Below are 16,077 nucleotides of genomic sequence, written 5' to 3'. Positions count from 1 at the left end.
AGGTTTGGGTCTCGTTTGCAGCGGACGCAACAGGCTTTGGTTAGCCAAGTCTGATTTACTAGCCAAATGGAACACTAGAACTCAGCGTTTCAGTGAAGGTGGATAGCATTAAAACTTTGACAAACTTTTCTTTCTATCTGTGTGCAATTGAGATGAATGGCCACTGCTCGATGAAGATTAGCCTTTAATGTTTGATAAGTGTTGTAGAGGTGTCATTCGGGTTGACAGAAAATCCTTACTCGTGTCCAAATCTAAATTGCATTCAAAACAAACAACCGCACCAGACGAGCCATGTCAGAAGAGGTCCCTGTAACTCAATGTACCACCCTGCAGCAACAGTGTCTCACCTCAATGCCCAAGCCACATAGTCATTTTGAATAGTACATCTCAGGGAAAGGACTTTTACAAGCTTGCCTATGACATTCTTTATATGTATCAGAATGTTAATGTGTATATCACACAAGTTACAATTTACTGCAAGTGACAAATACACTGTGATGTCTTTATATGGATTGTCTGAGATGCAGCCACGAATAGTACATGTTGAATGTCTATGATGTTGATACAAAGTTTCTAAAACACACATTCACTTTTACATAAACCCTTTTGTGTTGTGTGAGATTTCTGAGTTCACAGAAATATTTCAGGCAAAGTGTTTTGGGGAATAAATATCTAGTGTTTATTTACACCTCAGTTTATATAAGAACAGGCAGATAAAATAGTAATTTGCCACTCAAACCACACTAAAAGACAATCCTACGCAATAAGACTACATTTTAAAATAGCTTACTTTACAGTCAGGCAGCAAATAACACATAATTGGGTTGGTTTTGGAAATGCTACCTTCAGGTGCAATGAGGTGCTACATTAAAAAACGTAAATGCTACTCCAACCCAAATGTCAATCCAATAGCCACGATAAGACTGTAGATCCATTGACTGTGTGCAGTATAGCATGTGATCCTTCAAGCTGGCTGGGATTGGAGCCTGGCAACAGCATTTTGCTTGTAGCTCTTAAACGAAGTGGTCGGTAACTACAGCAGCAAACACGGCTGGGCTCAAGGCTGACCTTTTTGTTGATGTAATGGAAGCATCCCAATCTTAATCCTGGAAGGATAGTTTAGATAGCTAAACGAGAGGCTGGGGGAGTGGAGGTCAACCGGGATCAGCAAGTTATATGCAGCAGGTCAGAGAAATGCCCAGGCTCGCTCCCCCAACAGCAAGACAAAACAAATGAGGGAGAAATACAATGCTAGTTAAGAACAAACAGCCCCTGGCTTTGTTAGTTGTTCTCACTCGGGACCTGAAACATGACCTCTTCCCGTCTCTGGACTTCTCTGGTAGAGAGTGTGAAGAATCTGACGTCAGAGCTCCGCTACACGTTAATCTATTTCCTCTAACCCGGCCTCCCAACAGTCCAAGTCTATTTCAATTCAATGTGTTTAGCCCCACTGAGCCTTTCACTCACTTGTAAGTTGCTTTAAGGAGTTTACAAGGATAACATGTCCCAATTTATGCAAATAGAGTTACTAGGTAGAACTCTACATAAGCACCCTTAGAATCAGGACTACAGTCATTTAATTAATAGCCTAATCATTTTAGCATAATCACAGTTGCAGAGTCTTTTGCATCGTCTTGTTATATACAGAAAGTTCAAATACAGCAATCTAAGCTTTTTCTCTTCCTTTTCTCATGCATGTTGAGGGTCACTCCAAAATCTTATCCTACTCATGAGCAACAACAATGGAAGTACATTAGTTCCCTTATGGAGACCAAAAGTGGGTCTCCAGATGAAATGCACACGGATCAAGACCAGGAATTTTCCCTCCTTCTGTGGCCAGTCTCAATTAGATTTGAGATAATTAAACAGGGCGGTGAGTCCTCCTTCCAGCACTTCTTTGAGTTTTGCATGATGTGGAGCCCCTTATCCAAGGGGTGGCAGGCCAGCTTCTCCAGCCTGCTGAGCTGGTGCATCTCCTGGGGCACGTTCTAGATGTCGTTGAAGTCCACGTTGAGAAGCTCCAGGCGCGTCAGGCAGCAGATCATCTTGGGGAGCGAGTGGATCTCCACGATGAGGATCTTGAGCTCCACCAGCGCCGCGATGCTCTCGGCGATGCTCTCCAGCCTGTTGCAGGCCAAGTGGAGGAACACCAGACTCCTCATGGTGTAGATGCAGCCGGTGATGTGAACAATTTTGTTGTGGCTGAGGTTGAGCTTGCGCAAGCAGGTCAGGCTGGCGAAGGAAGCGGGGAGGCCAGATATCTGGTTGTTGGTCAGGCTGAGGACCTCCAGCCTGGTGCAGTTTCCCAGCTCCTCTGGGACCTCGGTCAGCTGGTTGCGGTAGCAGAACAGGACACGGAGGTGCCTGAGTTGGCCGATCTCCGGGGGCAGGCTGGTCAGCTGGTTCCCCCACAGGTTGAGGTCCACCGGGTTGCTGAGGATGCTAAGGGCGGGGGGCAGAGCCCGTAGGCAGTTCAATGACAGATTGAGCTTCTCAAGCTCCATCACATCCCACAGTTCCTCTGGGGGTTCCTTGAGGCCGCGGCGGGCCAGGCTCAGCATGCTGTAGCCCCACTGTTTGTATGTGTGGTTGCGGATCCGCTCCGCTGATGTCAAGCTCTCCTCACGTCCGGCACTCTTCCTCACCTGCCTCTTCATCTCCTCCTTGGACTGCTTGGCTCCCATTGATGCTTCCTCAGCAGGACTCCCAATGTCTAGACAACAAGATATCCAAGAGCATTCATTACCCGGAAGCCTTAGCTACAGAACCACCTAGACCAGTAGGTTTGGCAGCTAAGTAGCTTTGGGCAGAGCTGGGACAGTCAGCAGAGACTGTGGACATTCTCACTTTTGGATAATAAATGTCGCTGGATATCCTCTTTGTAAGTGCTGGCCAAGTGTAGTGGAGTGTAGCAGAGCAGTAATAATGTGTGTATTTGTCCAGGGGACAGCTCTGAGGATCTGAGGAGGAGTGTGCTGACAAGAGGAGAAGGAGCAGGTGGCTGAAACCAACCGCTAGCCCACACTGACTGGGCAGCACCACCACCACAGCCACACTTACGAAGTTTCACCCCTAGCCTCCCACCCCGCGCCCCCATATCATCCACCCCCTTTAGCTGCCTCTGTCATTTCAGCACTCCGGCCCGGGCGATAACTAACCTTAATTGCGCAGAGGGTGTGAGGATGCCATTTTCGCCCAAAGTCATTTGATTTACACAGCTAACCATCCCTGTAACTGTCGCTTCTGCAGCGAGATCTTTTTCTCAACTAAAACTAAAAAAGAAGTACCTAAGAAGCATTAGGCTCTCAGTCTGATGTGTACTTTTGAACACCTGAGTAAGGTCCACCCATTGCACTGGCGCCGTCGTAGCCTTGACCACAGCATTTGTTCACCGATATGCCCTTAATTTCAATCAGTTCAATTAGCCTATTTTTTTCCAAGGCCCAAGGCACTTTGATCAGTCACATTTTTGAATCCCAAGAAACAAATACTTAGCTTCCTAGTATATGGAAATTAAAAAGGTTTATAAATGACTTTTTGGAGAGTGACTGTCAAAATTCTTTATAAAATAAAAAATGTATAGAGATCGATGTCACGAGAGCTCGTGCGCCCCCCGACTTGCAGGGACTGCGGGGGTGTCCGGTACCCCAATAGGGTTGGAGACGGTAGGGGACTTTCTTTGTAGACATTCATTTTCTTTTAAAGATTTTGGGAATGTATCAATAGTGGACTAATAAAATAAAATACCAATACCAATTTCCTTTGGCTCCCGAGTGGCACAGCGGTCAAAGGCACAGAGGCGTCACTACAGTCCCTGCTTCAAATCCAGGCTGTATCACATCCGGCCGTGATTGGGAGTCCCATAGGGCAGCGCACAATTGGCCCAGCATTGTCCGGGTTTGGCCCGGGGTTGGCCGTCATTGTAAATAAGAATTTGTTAGTTGGGATAGTTGGGGTTAGTTTGTCCTTCAACCCTAAGCACACATAGAACTAGGAGTAGGTCATTATCAAAGTAAAAAGTCACCCTCTTTGCAGGAGGTATGGAGAGACATGCACTGAGTTACAAACTGGGCTCTGGTATTTGGCTCAGAACCAAGAGCATTAGTCTAAATCTCAGACTGTGTCCTGCTGTCATTGAAGTTATCTCAAATGCCATTGGAGACCTGTAAGACACTTGAAACCGCTTTACTGTACTATTCAGCGTTCTATTGGCCTACACAATGCATGTTTAAATTAAACTTTGGTTTTGGTTATTTTCATTCACTAACTGTGTGTGTCAAAGCTCAAAGGACCCCGGGTACCGGCATTAGTGGAATTCCTCGGGAAATGCAACTCACTTGACAATTTGACCCACAAACTGAGTGCCTCATTCAGCCTTAATATACCCCTTAGCCCCCCACTCCCACCTCCTCCCCCTCAAACCAAAACAGAGAAGTAAAAATAAACATATTTTACTTGAAGAGGTTTTAACGCTGCAGTTGAACAAGGCAGTTCACTGTCTGAATATGCCATCTGAACCAATAAAGCAGGGTGTCAAGGCTAAGGTGACTACAATTGAAGTCGGAAGTTTACATACACTTAGGATGGTGTCATTAAAACTCGTTTTTCAACCACTCCACAAATTTCTTGTTAACAAACTATAGTTTTGGCAAGTTGGTTAGGACATCTACTGTGTGCTTGACACAAGTCATTTTTCCAACAATTGTTTACAGACAGATTATTTCACTTATAATTCACTGTATCACAATTCCAGTGGGTCAGAAGTTTACATACACTAAGTTGACTGTGCCTTTAAACAGCTTGGAAAATTCCAGAAAATTATGTCATGGCTTTAGAAGCTTCTGATAGGCTAATTGAAGTCATTTGAGTCAATTGGAGGTGTCCCTGTGGATGTATTTCAAGGCCTACCTTCAAACTCAGTGCCTCTTTGCTTGACATCATGGGAAAATCAAAAGAAATCAGCAAAGACCTCAGAAAATAAATTGTAGACCTCTACAAGTCTGGTTCATCTTTGAGAGCAATTTCCAAATGCCTGAAGGTACCACGTTCATCTGTACAAACAATAGTACGCAAGTATAAACACCATGGGACCACGCAGCCATCATACCACTCAGGAAGGAGACGCGTTCTGTCTCCTAGAGATGAACGTGCTTTGGTGCGAAAAGTGCAAATCAATCCCAGAACAACAGCAAAGGACCTTGTGAAGATGCTGGAGGAAACGGGTACAAAAGTATCAATATCCACAGTAAAACGAGTCCTATATCAACATAACCTGAAAGGCCGCTCAGCAAGGAAGAAGCCTCTGCTCCAAAACCACCATAAAAAAGCCAGACTACGGTTTGCAACTGCACATGGGGACAAAGATTGTACTTTTTGGAGAAATGTCTTCTGGTCTGATGAAACAAAAATGGAACTGTTTGGCCATAATGACCCCATCGTTATGTTTGGAGGAAAAAGGGGGACGCTTGCAAGCCGAAGAACACCATCCCAACCGTGAAGCACCTGGGTGCCAGCATACTTACAAAGTTGTGGCAAAATGGCTTAAGGGCAACAATGTCAAGGTATTGGAGTGGCCATCACAAATCCCTGACCTCAATCCTATAGAAACTGTGTGGGCAGAACTGAAAAAGCGTGTGTGAGCAAGGAGGCCTACATACCTGATTCAGTTACATCAGCTTTGTCCTGAGGAATGGGCCAAAATTCACGTGTATGGCTAAGGTGTATGTAAACTTCCGACTTCAACTGTATATATGGACTACAAACATTAATATATAGGTCATGTTCATGAATTAATATCTAATCCAGTGAGCACAGTTTTGAGAAACAGAAAATTAATTGCATCTCTACTGTTGTTATTCCTGGATGAGAAGACAGTGGATACCTGTTCCAGATTTAATTTCCCCATCCTCACTTTTTCAATCATTTATCAGTCATGAGATCAACATAAAAAGAATTCACTGCGCTGTAAAAACAACATTACTGGTGCACATTGTATATCCAAAGATCTGTCTTTCTGGTTTATGCCATATACTGGAAGCACTAGCAGTCTGCAGGTAGTGTGCTGGTATTGATGCAGAATGACAGTGAGAGACAGGAACATTATCACACAGGCCTTTCGGCTATCATTGAGCATGGTGCCACTGATAAGCCCAGGATGCCCCCTCTCCGACGGAAAAAAAAGCAGGAAGGATTATTCCTGGCCCTGGGGAATCCCGGAATCCCATAATCAGAGCCAGATCATTGTTTTCCCTAGGGGAAGATTTTGGAAGAAGCAGCACCCAATTCCCTGGCTACTGTCTCTGATTGGATGGACTGAAATAAACTTACTGTCTCTGATTGGATGGACTGAAATAAACTAAGAGTCAGCAGACGAGAGATGGGCCTCTTTGAAAGTATTGTTCATGCATGGTTTGTGTTGGTGTCGTACCTGCCGGGTTCAGATTAGCTATCACCACCGGCGGCTGATCACAAACCGCCTCGTTCCGCCGTGTTTATCCCGGGAAATAGATTCAAGACAAGGAAGAGTGTCTGGTAGCGGATTATGTGCTACCAGCTAGTTATTCTGGTGTTGTCGGAAATTATGAATGCCAATTATCCACGTGCAGTGTCTTGACTGAGGACCTCATTTGCATAGCTTTCCTTGCCAAGTTTTGGGGAAAGTTTGATGGGGGTTTGTGTTTGTGTTTGTGTTTGTGTTTGTTGGGATTTGGAGATTGGTCACGCATTCACAAGCAGTCAGAGTTGGCTACTGATAAGCTCTATGTTTGTACCCTATGGCTTGCCTTCTGGTGAAACAAAGACCTGATGAGGAACACAAATGAGTCCGAAGAAGACATCAGGAGGAGAGTGGGTGTGTCCCTCTGTCCAAGCGTTGCTGATTTTACGTATCAGCTAACCACATCACACTCTGTACAATCAATGCTGACGCTGCTGGACACCAGCACAACAGGTTAAATCATCCTGTGAGTTTCATTAGCACATAGTTATTCAATCAATGTATTAAGTTTTAATCAATATTCTTATTTCTGGCCAACGAAGGCGCGCCATGAGAAAAGGGGAACAGGTACCAGTGGCTACGGGCAACCTTGCCATAAACATACTCACAATCCATTGTCATCACTTTGCTGTAGTGATGTTACGTTTGATACCGGAGCTCTGAGGCATGTGTCGAAATTTGGCTGAACACTTTACTTCAAAGCAGTGTGCCAATGCCTGTATCACCTTATCAGAAGCACGTGATCAATGACGTCCAAAGTGTCGCTTCATCAAACAACCACTTTGAGGTTGAAGAGGCGCTGTTGCGCACCTTCTTCACCACACTGTCTGTGTGGCTGGACCATTTCAGGTTGTCAGTGATGTGCACGCAGAGGAAGCTTTTCACCCTCTCCACTGCAGCCCCGTTGATGAGGATGGGGGTGTGCTCTCTTTGATGTCTCCTGAAGTCCACGAACAGTTCCTTCGTTTTCTTGACGTTGAGGTTATTTTCCAGGCACCATGCCGCCAGGGCTCTCACCTCCTCCCTGTAGGCTGTCTCGTCTTTGTTGGTAATCAGGCCTACCACTCTTGTGTCGTCTGCAAACTTGATGATGGTGTTGGAGTCAGGCTTGGCCATGCAGTCATGGGTTGACAGGGAGTACAGGAGAGGGATAACAACACACCTTGGTGGGGCCCCCGTTTTCAGGATCAGCATGGCGGAGATGTTGTTGCCCGACCTGGCTGTCAGGAAGTCCAGGACCCAGTTCCACAGGGCGGGGTTCAGACCCAGGGCCCCGAGCTTAGTGATGAGCTTGAATGTCAGTATGATATTGAAGGCTGAGCTGTGGTTGATGAACAGCATTCTTACATAGGTATTCCTCTTGTCCAGATGGGATAGGGTAGTGTGAAGTGCGATGGCGATTGCGTCATCCGTGGATCTGTTGGGGCGGTATGCAAATTGTAGTGGGTAAGGTGGAGGTGATATGATCCTTAACTAGCCTCTCAAAGCACTTCATGATGACAGAAGTGAGTGCTACAGGGCGATAGTTCAATTACTTCGCTTTCTTGGATACAGGAAGAATGGTGGACATCTTGAAGCAAGGGGGGACAACAGACTGGTATAGGGAGAGAGTGAATATGTCCGTAAACACTCTAGTCAGCTGGTCTGCACATGCTCTGAGGACCATCAAAAGCTGGGACCGAGAGACTGAAAAACAGGAACAGAATCTCCAGGCCATCAGACTGTTAAATAGTCACCACTAACCGGCCTCCGCCCACTACCCTACCCTGAACTTACTAGCTGGTACTCCACCCTGCACCTTAGAGACTGCTGCCCTATTTACAAAGTCATTGAACATTTTAATAATGTTTAAATACTGTTTTACCCACTTCATATGTGTATATACTGTATTCCAGTCATGGCTCATCCTATATAACTACTGCTCTACACACCTTTCCTAGTCATATACTGTCCATACTGTCTATACACACCATTTTACACAAACATATATATATATATATATATATATATATATATATATATATATATATATTCCAGACTCTGACATTGCTCATTCTGATATTTCTTCATTTGTGTGTATTGTTTTGTATTGTTAGGTATACTGCTCTGTTGGAGCTAGAAACATAAGCATGACATTGGCAAAATATGTGTACGTGACCAAGAAGGCTACACTGCACACGTACTAGGGCGTGTGGGACCTGATCTAGAATAATTTGGCTGCTCTAAATTATTTTGAAGATCAGGTTGATCATAGCCTAGAGTAATTAACCTATTTTCGACACAATTGGCTGGAAATGCTTTGGGAAGCTTCGTTTCCCCATCCCTACTTTGGTTTAGGCCACGGTCCCCACACCCATTCTCCCAAGGCACGCCAGCCTGCACAGTAAGGGGATCCCCTGAATGGATGAAACAGACAAGCATCTATACCTTAGGCCACAGTTGTGCCAATTTCTCTTAGTTCCTGTAATGGTTCAGAGTCTCCCGGTGCACTGATTCTATTAGCTATGAAATATTTTCAATTTCCCACATTCTCCCACGACTTAAACCATATTTTCCATTTTTATTCATTCCTATATTCAACAGGGGACTATTTCATATCTGAAATGTAATTTCTTAATCTAGCTCTGCAGCCATAACAAGAGGCAAATAGAATAAAAAGAATGTGCAGATAGAGTGGTATGATGAATAGAAAGGAGGATATCAGCCCCACAGGCTATTACACAACATAAAGATGCCATTTGTAATGCTCCCTGAGAGGTGGTGGGGGAAAGTGACGTATGACCACAGTATACGGCTAATGCAGTTACAAAGTACCCAAATCGGGTTTGGCCTGTTGAAACAGCATCTGAGGATAAAAACCAATTGTTCTTCTGACAGGTGCTCGCCATGATGATGAAGTACTGCTGTGTAGCCTAACTAGGCCCTACCTGGGGAGACACACACATTACAAACACAGTCGAGCATGGAGCCTCACCGGAGAGGGAAGGTAGATAGATATGCTGTGTTTTACCTCTGTTCATTATATTAATCTGTCACTCTGTCTGTCTGCCGGACTTCACATGACTTCAACCATCTTAATGGCATCACCTGACAGACACTAGTATTCTCAGATGAGTCAATGAGCCAGCTCCCGGAGTTCCACTTCAGCGTCTGATTGATGTGATTGAGGTACCTGGGCTCTTTCTGCATACACACATGTCCTGCCCTGGTGCCATTAGTAGTGGAGGACCAGCTGGAAAAAGCGGCCACTACCCATGGGCACCCAAATTGGTAGAGCTGCCGGTCGGTGCCAGTGCCAGGCAGGACTTGCAGAGCGGGATAATGGTGCCAACGGTGAGGATCTGCAAATGGGCTTCAGCTGCTGCTTCCATGGCTAATGAAGAGCAGCCTCCAAGCCTCAGCCTGACTCATTATGAATCTCTGATTCCCCCTAGACAGAGAAAGACGTAGAGTAGGGACAGATGTGATTACACTTCATTGAAAAAGACAAGAGAGAGAGAGAGAGAGAGAGAGAGAGAGAGAGAAATGGAGATGGAGAAAAAGGAGGAAAGAGTTAGAGACAGCACTTGACACAGGTCAAGTTTGAGTATTTTTACAGTCTAGGAATGAAATCATGTTAGATGACTCTGAAGTACTACTGATGATGACAGTGAATGTATACGACTAATCCCAAATCACCACAAGATGGCGCAGCAGATCAGAGTGCAGATTGCTCTTGTCCAGTATGGTGGACTGCTCCAACTTTTCCCTCAAACCAAGACATTTATCCTCTAACCTAGAAAGGAGGTGTCACCATGCCCTAGCCCTGTCCAACACAGTCCTAATCTGCAAAGGAAGGCATAGTGACACCTCAGCGGTTGTGACCACTGTGTGGCTCCTTGAGAGTATCATGGCACAAGGCGAGACCCAGATGCAGACACAGGAGGCAGATGGTTGGAGTCTTACAATGTTTAATAATCCAAAGGGGTAGGCAAGAGAATGGTCGTGGACAGGCAAAAGGTCAAAACCAGATCAGAGTCCAGGAGGTACAGAATGGTCAGGGCAGGCAGAATGGTCAGGCAGGCAGGTACAGAGTCCAGAAACAGGCAAGGGTCAAAACTGGGAGGACTAGAAAAAGGAGAATAGCAAAAGGAGACTGGGAAAAACATGCTGGTTGACTTGACTAAACATACAAGACGAACTGGCACAGAGAGACAGGAAACACAGGGATAAATACACTGGGGAAAATAAGCAACACCTGGAGGGGGTGGAGACAATCACAGGAACAGGTGAAACAGATCAGGGCGTGACAGAAAGGGCTAGCGTCACCTAAGCAGTAACAGGAGATGGGAGAGGCAGGACTTGCAGCGCGATCTGCGTCAGAACTAGAACTGACTTCTATTTTAGCCCTTGGCAACGCAGACGCTCGTTGGCGCGCACGAGCTGTGTGGGTGTAATAATTGAATAATATAGATTTCTAAATGTATTTTGCAACGCTCGCGTCGGTGTAGTCAGCCTGTAATGGTCTCTCCTTCTCAGTTACTTATTTCTGAAGAGCTGACTCTGGTCATTCCTGAAACAGTAGATGAGTCCAGGGAACATGGCCAGGAGGTGGACAAGGCCACATATAAAGTACACCAACAAGTTGCTCTGGAAACTGTGTAATAATAGTAAGGTGTGCCAGTTCTGGACCACACTGTTGAGTATTGTATGTCTCAGTCATATTTTGAGTTGTTATGTATTACAAAATGTTCCATATTCGATAAGAGTTCATTGTAGTTTCATTAGGCTTGTCTATTGGGTTTGAAATGATTTTTTTGTATTTTAGGCCTGCCCCACACCCTCTTCAGAAGACAACTTTATTACTATTATTTATCTAGTTTAAATAACATTTTAAATGTTTGGAATTATTATATTTATAACTGTTATAGCCTTGCTATTTCCTTTATTCCTTTAGTTCTTTTTCTTTCCCTTCATTCAGGGACTAGTTCAGAACTGGGACACCAACAGGTGAATGGACTCTAGCCATCAGGGTAAAGGAAACCAGCAGTGCTCCACACCTTAAGGCTTGACTAGGAGTACCCTTGAAGGCATGAGTTCCAATAACATGACTTTCAGTTAGTCAAACACCAGAAGAGAAAAGAAAGCGTATATTGCATTGGTCACAATAAATACATAACAATAGAATACATTGCAAGTCACAGGGGATATTATGTCGGTAACCCATTGGTTCAGAACTACACTACTACATTGCTATACTAATATCAGAATAATACCGTGTCTTTGGAACTGTGCTTTCATGCCTCTATCCATCTCCTCTGTATGACAGATAAGGCCTATCCAGACCAGACACTGACCTTCTGGGCCCTGTTTATAAACTCGCTGTCCCATTCTCTTGCAGATGACCAAGCCATGAAGTCATAACATAGAGCCCTCTTCTGAACAGAGCAATGATAGTGTACCTGCTTTAACCCCTTCTCCCCTTATCAATAGAACCATGTGTGCTCTGTCTGTCTGTCTGTCTGTCTGTCTGTCTGTCTGTCTGTCTGTCTGTCTGTCTGTCTGTCTGTCTGTCTGTCTGTCTGTCTGTCTGTCTGTCTGTCTGTCTGTCTGTCTGTCTGTCTGTCTGTCTGTCTGTCTGTCTGTCTGTCTGTCTGTCTGTCTGTCTGTCTGTCTGTCTGTCTGTCTGTCTGTCTGTCTGTATCTATGCTGGTTATGTTCAATGTCCCTCATATTTATACAAACACCCACTAGCCTCTTTCCTCAGTCTGGCATAATACGTTCCTCCCTGATAGAAGCTGCTGTAGATACAGATACAGACTAAACATCCTGGTTAAAACATGCATCACTCAGTGTCGATTTTAGCATGTACATCTCGGTGGGGCAAACTAAATTGTTAAGATGCATGCCAGCAAAGCCACAACACAACACAACACTAAACAATACATTAATTGCACTATAACGGTGACAAACGGTGCACACAAACTTTTAGGGCCTACATAAAGCTATCCCAAGAGTAGAGCTTTATTTTCAGCATCATGGAGTGAATCCTTACCTCCGCTATACCTGGCTATCAGCGGACCCTTGTCTGGCAGCAAAACAGTTCATTCAGCCTCATTTAGCTGACTTGCTTAAACAAATGTGGTTTCTACTGACAATTGAGATGTACAAACTATGGCATAAGAGAACGACGAATGGATAAGAGGCCATCCGTAATTTCGATTAAGACTTTAATGAGCGAGCTAGGACGGACGTTCAGTAGTCAATATAACTATTTGTTCAGCACTTTTGAAATGTACAGCGACAGAATTCAGAACATGAGTCGTTCTTACAGTATTCTCCCTGTACACCAAGTCAGAACCGAAGCATAAATAAAAGGGGCATATCATTTTTATTGAACTAGGCAAGTCAGTTAAGAACAAATTCTTATTTACAATGAAGTTCTACCCCAGTTCAAACCCAGACGACGCTGGGCCAATTGTGCGCTGCCCTATGTGACTCCCAATCATGGCCGGATGTGATACAGCCTGGAATTGAACCAGGGACTGTAGTGACGCCTCTTGTAAGATGCAGTGCCTTAGACCACTGCGTCACTCGGAAGCAAACAAGGAAAGCTCTTACAATATTCAATGATTACATTTCTCTAAAACAGGTTATAGGCTACATGTGCACCACCAAGTCAGAACTGTAGGCTAAGTTATGAGGGGAAAGGGACCAAATTATTAGGGTGATGCACATGGGTTACTAACAGCTTACTTAACAACACACACTTAATATTATTTTCCTAGCTATAGTATACATTTTTCCCTGGCATATTATATAATTTATGCAGCAGCATACAAGACATTTTTGGACTCACCTTCTTGTGTTGTGCTCACTTGAACAGGAAGGTGGAGCGGCAGTCCTTCTTGTGGGCAAATTTTTTCATCAAACTTTGTCATCCAGTCTGGAATTCTCTAGATTTACGGTGCTTTCAAGACAACTCTGAAAAAAACAAGGTCGAATCATGATGTCAGTGATCAGTGATCTTCAGGTCGGAGCTCTAGAAAGAGGCTGAGTTGGTGACTTGGAATTTCGAGTTGGATGACCATTTAAAATGTATTTTCCCAGTCGGAGCTCGTTTTTTTCAGAGTTTCCAGTTGTCTTGAACTCACTGAAGTCTGAGATTTCCCAGTTCTGAGATTCCAGTTGTTTTGAAAGAGGCAGAAGTCATGTTACATTGACAGCATGGACAATGTATTCAACCTTTTCTGGTCCATGGTGTTGTATGTGAATGTTTATCATTTTAAGCTTGGAAACCCAGACTTGGATCACACACCCACTCCACTGAATAACTGGCTAGTGATTGCTTTGCAACGCTTGTAGTTAGCCACTGATTCCTTCCAAACCACTCAATGTTGAATTTGCGATTTCCAACTTGTTGTGTAATGTTTATGTCCAATGGCCGATGAGCACCGATACATTTTATCTATAATTTATTTTCAAATGACAAGGATTGAAAAGGATTTGCCTGTAGATTTTCGACTTGATTCATGACGATGACTGCTTGTCTAGCTTGCTAGCTAAGATTTTGAAAGTATGATGTTGACGTGATCAGTCCAATCAAAGCTATGGTAGATATAACGTGATTTGACGTCATTTTATCTGTGGCCAATGACCTTTAGCCTTCTTGGATGGGCACTTCTAATGTAAATCTATTTCAGCATCCAAGGGGCTTGAATGTTCGAGCTCTCCCTGTAGGACAATGACCCAAAACACACCTCCACGCCGTGTAAGTTCTACTTGAACAAGAAGGAGAGAGATGGTGCTGCATCAGATGACCTGGCCTCCACAATCACCCGACCTCAACCCAATTGAGGTTGGGGATGAGATGGACCGCAAAGTTGTCACCGAATATGTCGTACTCTTCGGCGAATATGTCGTATGTGAGAGAGAAGGCCCAAGGCGCAGCGGGATTGTGGATGCTCATGTTTTAATTCAAAAAAGGAGTAAAGCAACCACTGGAAAAACAATGCACACGACAGGAACAGTCTTACAGGCATACAGAAACGCAGTGCAAGAACAATTCCCCACAAATCAAATCAAATCAAATTTATTTTTATATAGCCCTTCGTACATCAGCTGATATTCTCAAAGTGCTGTACAGAAACCCAGCCTAAAACCCCAAACAGCAAGCAAAGCATGTGAAAGAAGCACGGTGGCTAGGAAAAACTCCCTAGGAAAAACTCCCTAGAAAGGCCAAAAACCTAGGAAGAAACCTAGAGAGGAACCAGGCTATGAGGGGTGGCCAGTCCTCTTCTGGCTGTGCAGGGTGGATATTATAACAGAACATAGTCAAGATGTTAAAATGTTAAAATGTTCATAAATGACCAGCATGGTCAAATAATAATAATCATAGTAGTTGTCGAGGGTGCAACAAGCACGTCCGGTGAACAGGTCAGGGTTCCATAGCCGCAGGCAGAACAGTTGAAACTGGAGCAGCAGCACGGCCAGGTGGACTGGGGACAGCAAGGAGTCATCATACCAGGTAGTCCTGAGGCATGGTCCTAGGGCTCAGGTCCTCCGAGAGAAAGACAGAAAGAGAGAAAGAGAGAATTAGAGAGAGCATATTTAAATACACACAAGACACCGGATAAGACAAGAGAAATACTCCAGATGTAACAGACTGACCCTAGCCCCCCGACACATAAACTACCGCAGCATAAATACTGGAGGCTGAGACAGGAGGGATCAGAAGACACTGTGGCCCCATCCGATGATACCCCCGGACAGGGCCAAACAGGCAGGATATACTTTGCCAAAGCACAGCCCCCACACCACTAGAGGGATGTCTCCAACCACCAACTTACCGTCCTAAGACAAGGCCGAGTATAGCCCACAACGATCTCCGCCATGGCACAACCCAAGGGGGGGGCGCCAACCCAGACAGGAAGACCACGTCAGTGACTCAACCCACTCAAGTGACGCACCCCTCCCATGGACGGCATGGAAGAACACCAGTAGGCCAGTGACTCAGCCCCTGTAAAAGGGTTAGAGGCAGAGAATCCCAGTGGAAAGAGGGGAACCGGCAAGACAGAGACAGCAAGAGCGGTTCGTTGCTCCAGCCTTTCCGTTCACCTTCACACTCCTGGGCCAGACTATACTTAATCATAGGACCTACTGAAGAGATAAGTCTTCAGTAAAGACTTAAAGGTTGAGACTGAGTCTGCGTCTCTCACATTGGTAGGCAGACCATTTCATAAAAATGGAGCTCTATAGGAGAAAGCCCTACCTCCAGCTGTTTGCTTAGAAATTCTAGGGACAATTAGGAGGCCTGCGTCTTGTGACCGTAGCGTACGTGTAGGTATGTAGGGCAGGACCAAATCGGAAAGATAGGTAGGAGCAAGCCCATGTAATGCTTTGTAGGTTAGCAGTAAAACCTTGAAATCAGCCCTTGCCTTAACAGGAAGCCAGTGTAGGGAGGCTAGCACTGGAGTAATATGATCACATTTTTTGGTTCTAGTCAGGATTCTAGCAGCCGTATTTAGCACTAACTGAAGTTTATTTAGTGCTTTATCCGGGTAGCCGGAAAGTAGAGCATTGCAGTAGTCCAGCCTAGAAGT

General features: G+C 44.9%; 1 pseudogene; it reads right to left on the bottom strand.

The window, feature by feature from the left end:
- Nucleotides 1-1,842: 1,842 nt before the first annotated feature.
- Nucleotides 1,843-2,684, bottom strand: LOC106590323 (uncharacterized; annotated as a pseudogene).
- Between the last annotated feature and the right edge of the window lie 13,393 nt (nt 2,685-16,077).

Source organism: Salmo salar, chromosome 29 (assembly GCF_965601325.2).
Source record: "Salmo salar chromosome 29, fSalSal1, whole genome shotgun sequence".
In the NCBI taxonomy this organism is placed as follows: domain Eukaryota; kingdom Metazoa; phylum Chordata; class Actinopteri; order Salmoniformes; family Salmonidae; genus Salmo; species Salmo salar.
This window is presented reverse-complemented; position numbering and strand designations above follow the sequence as displayed.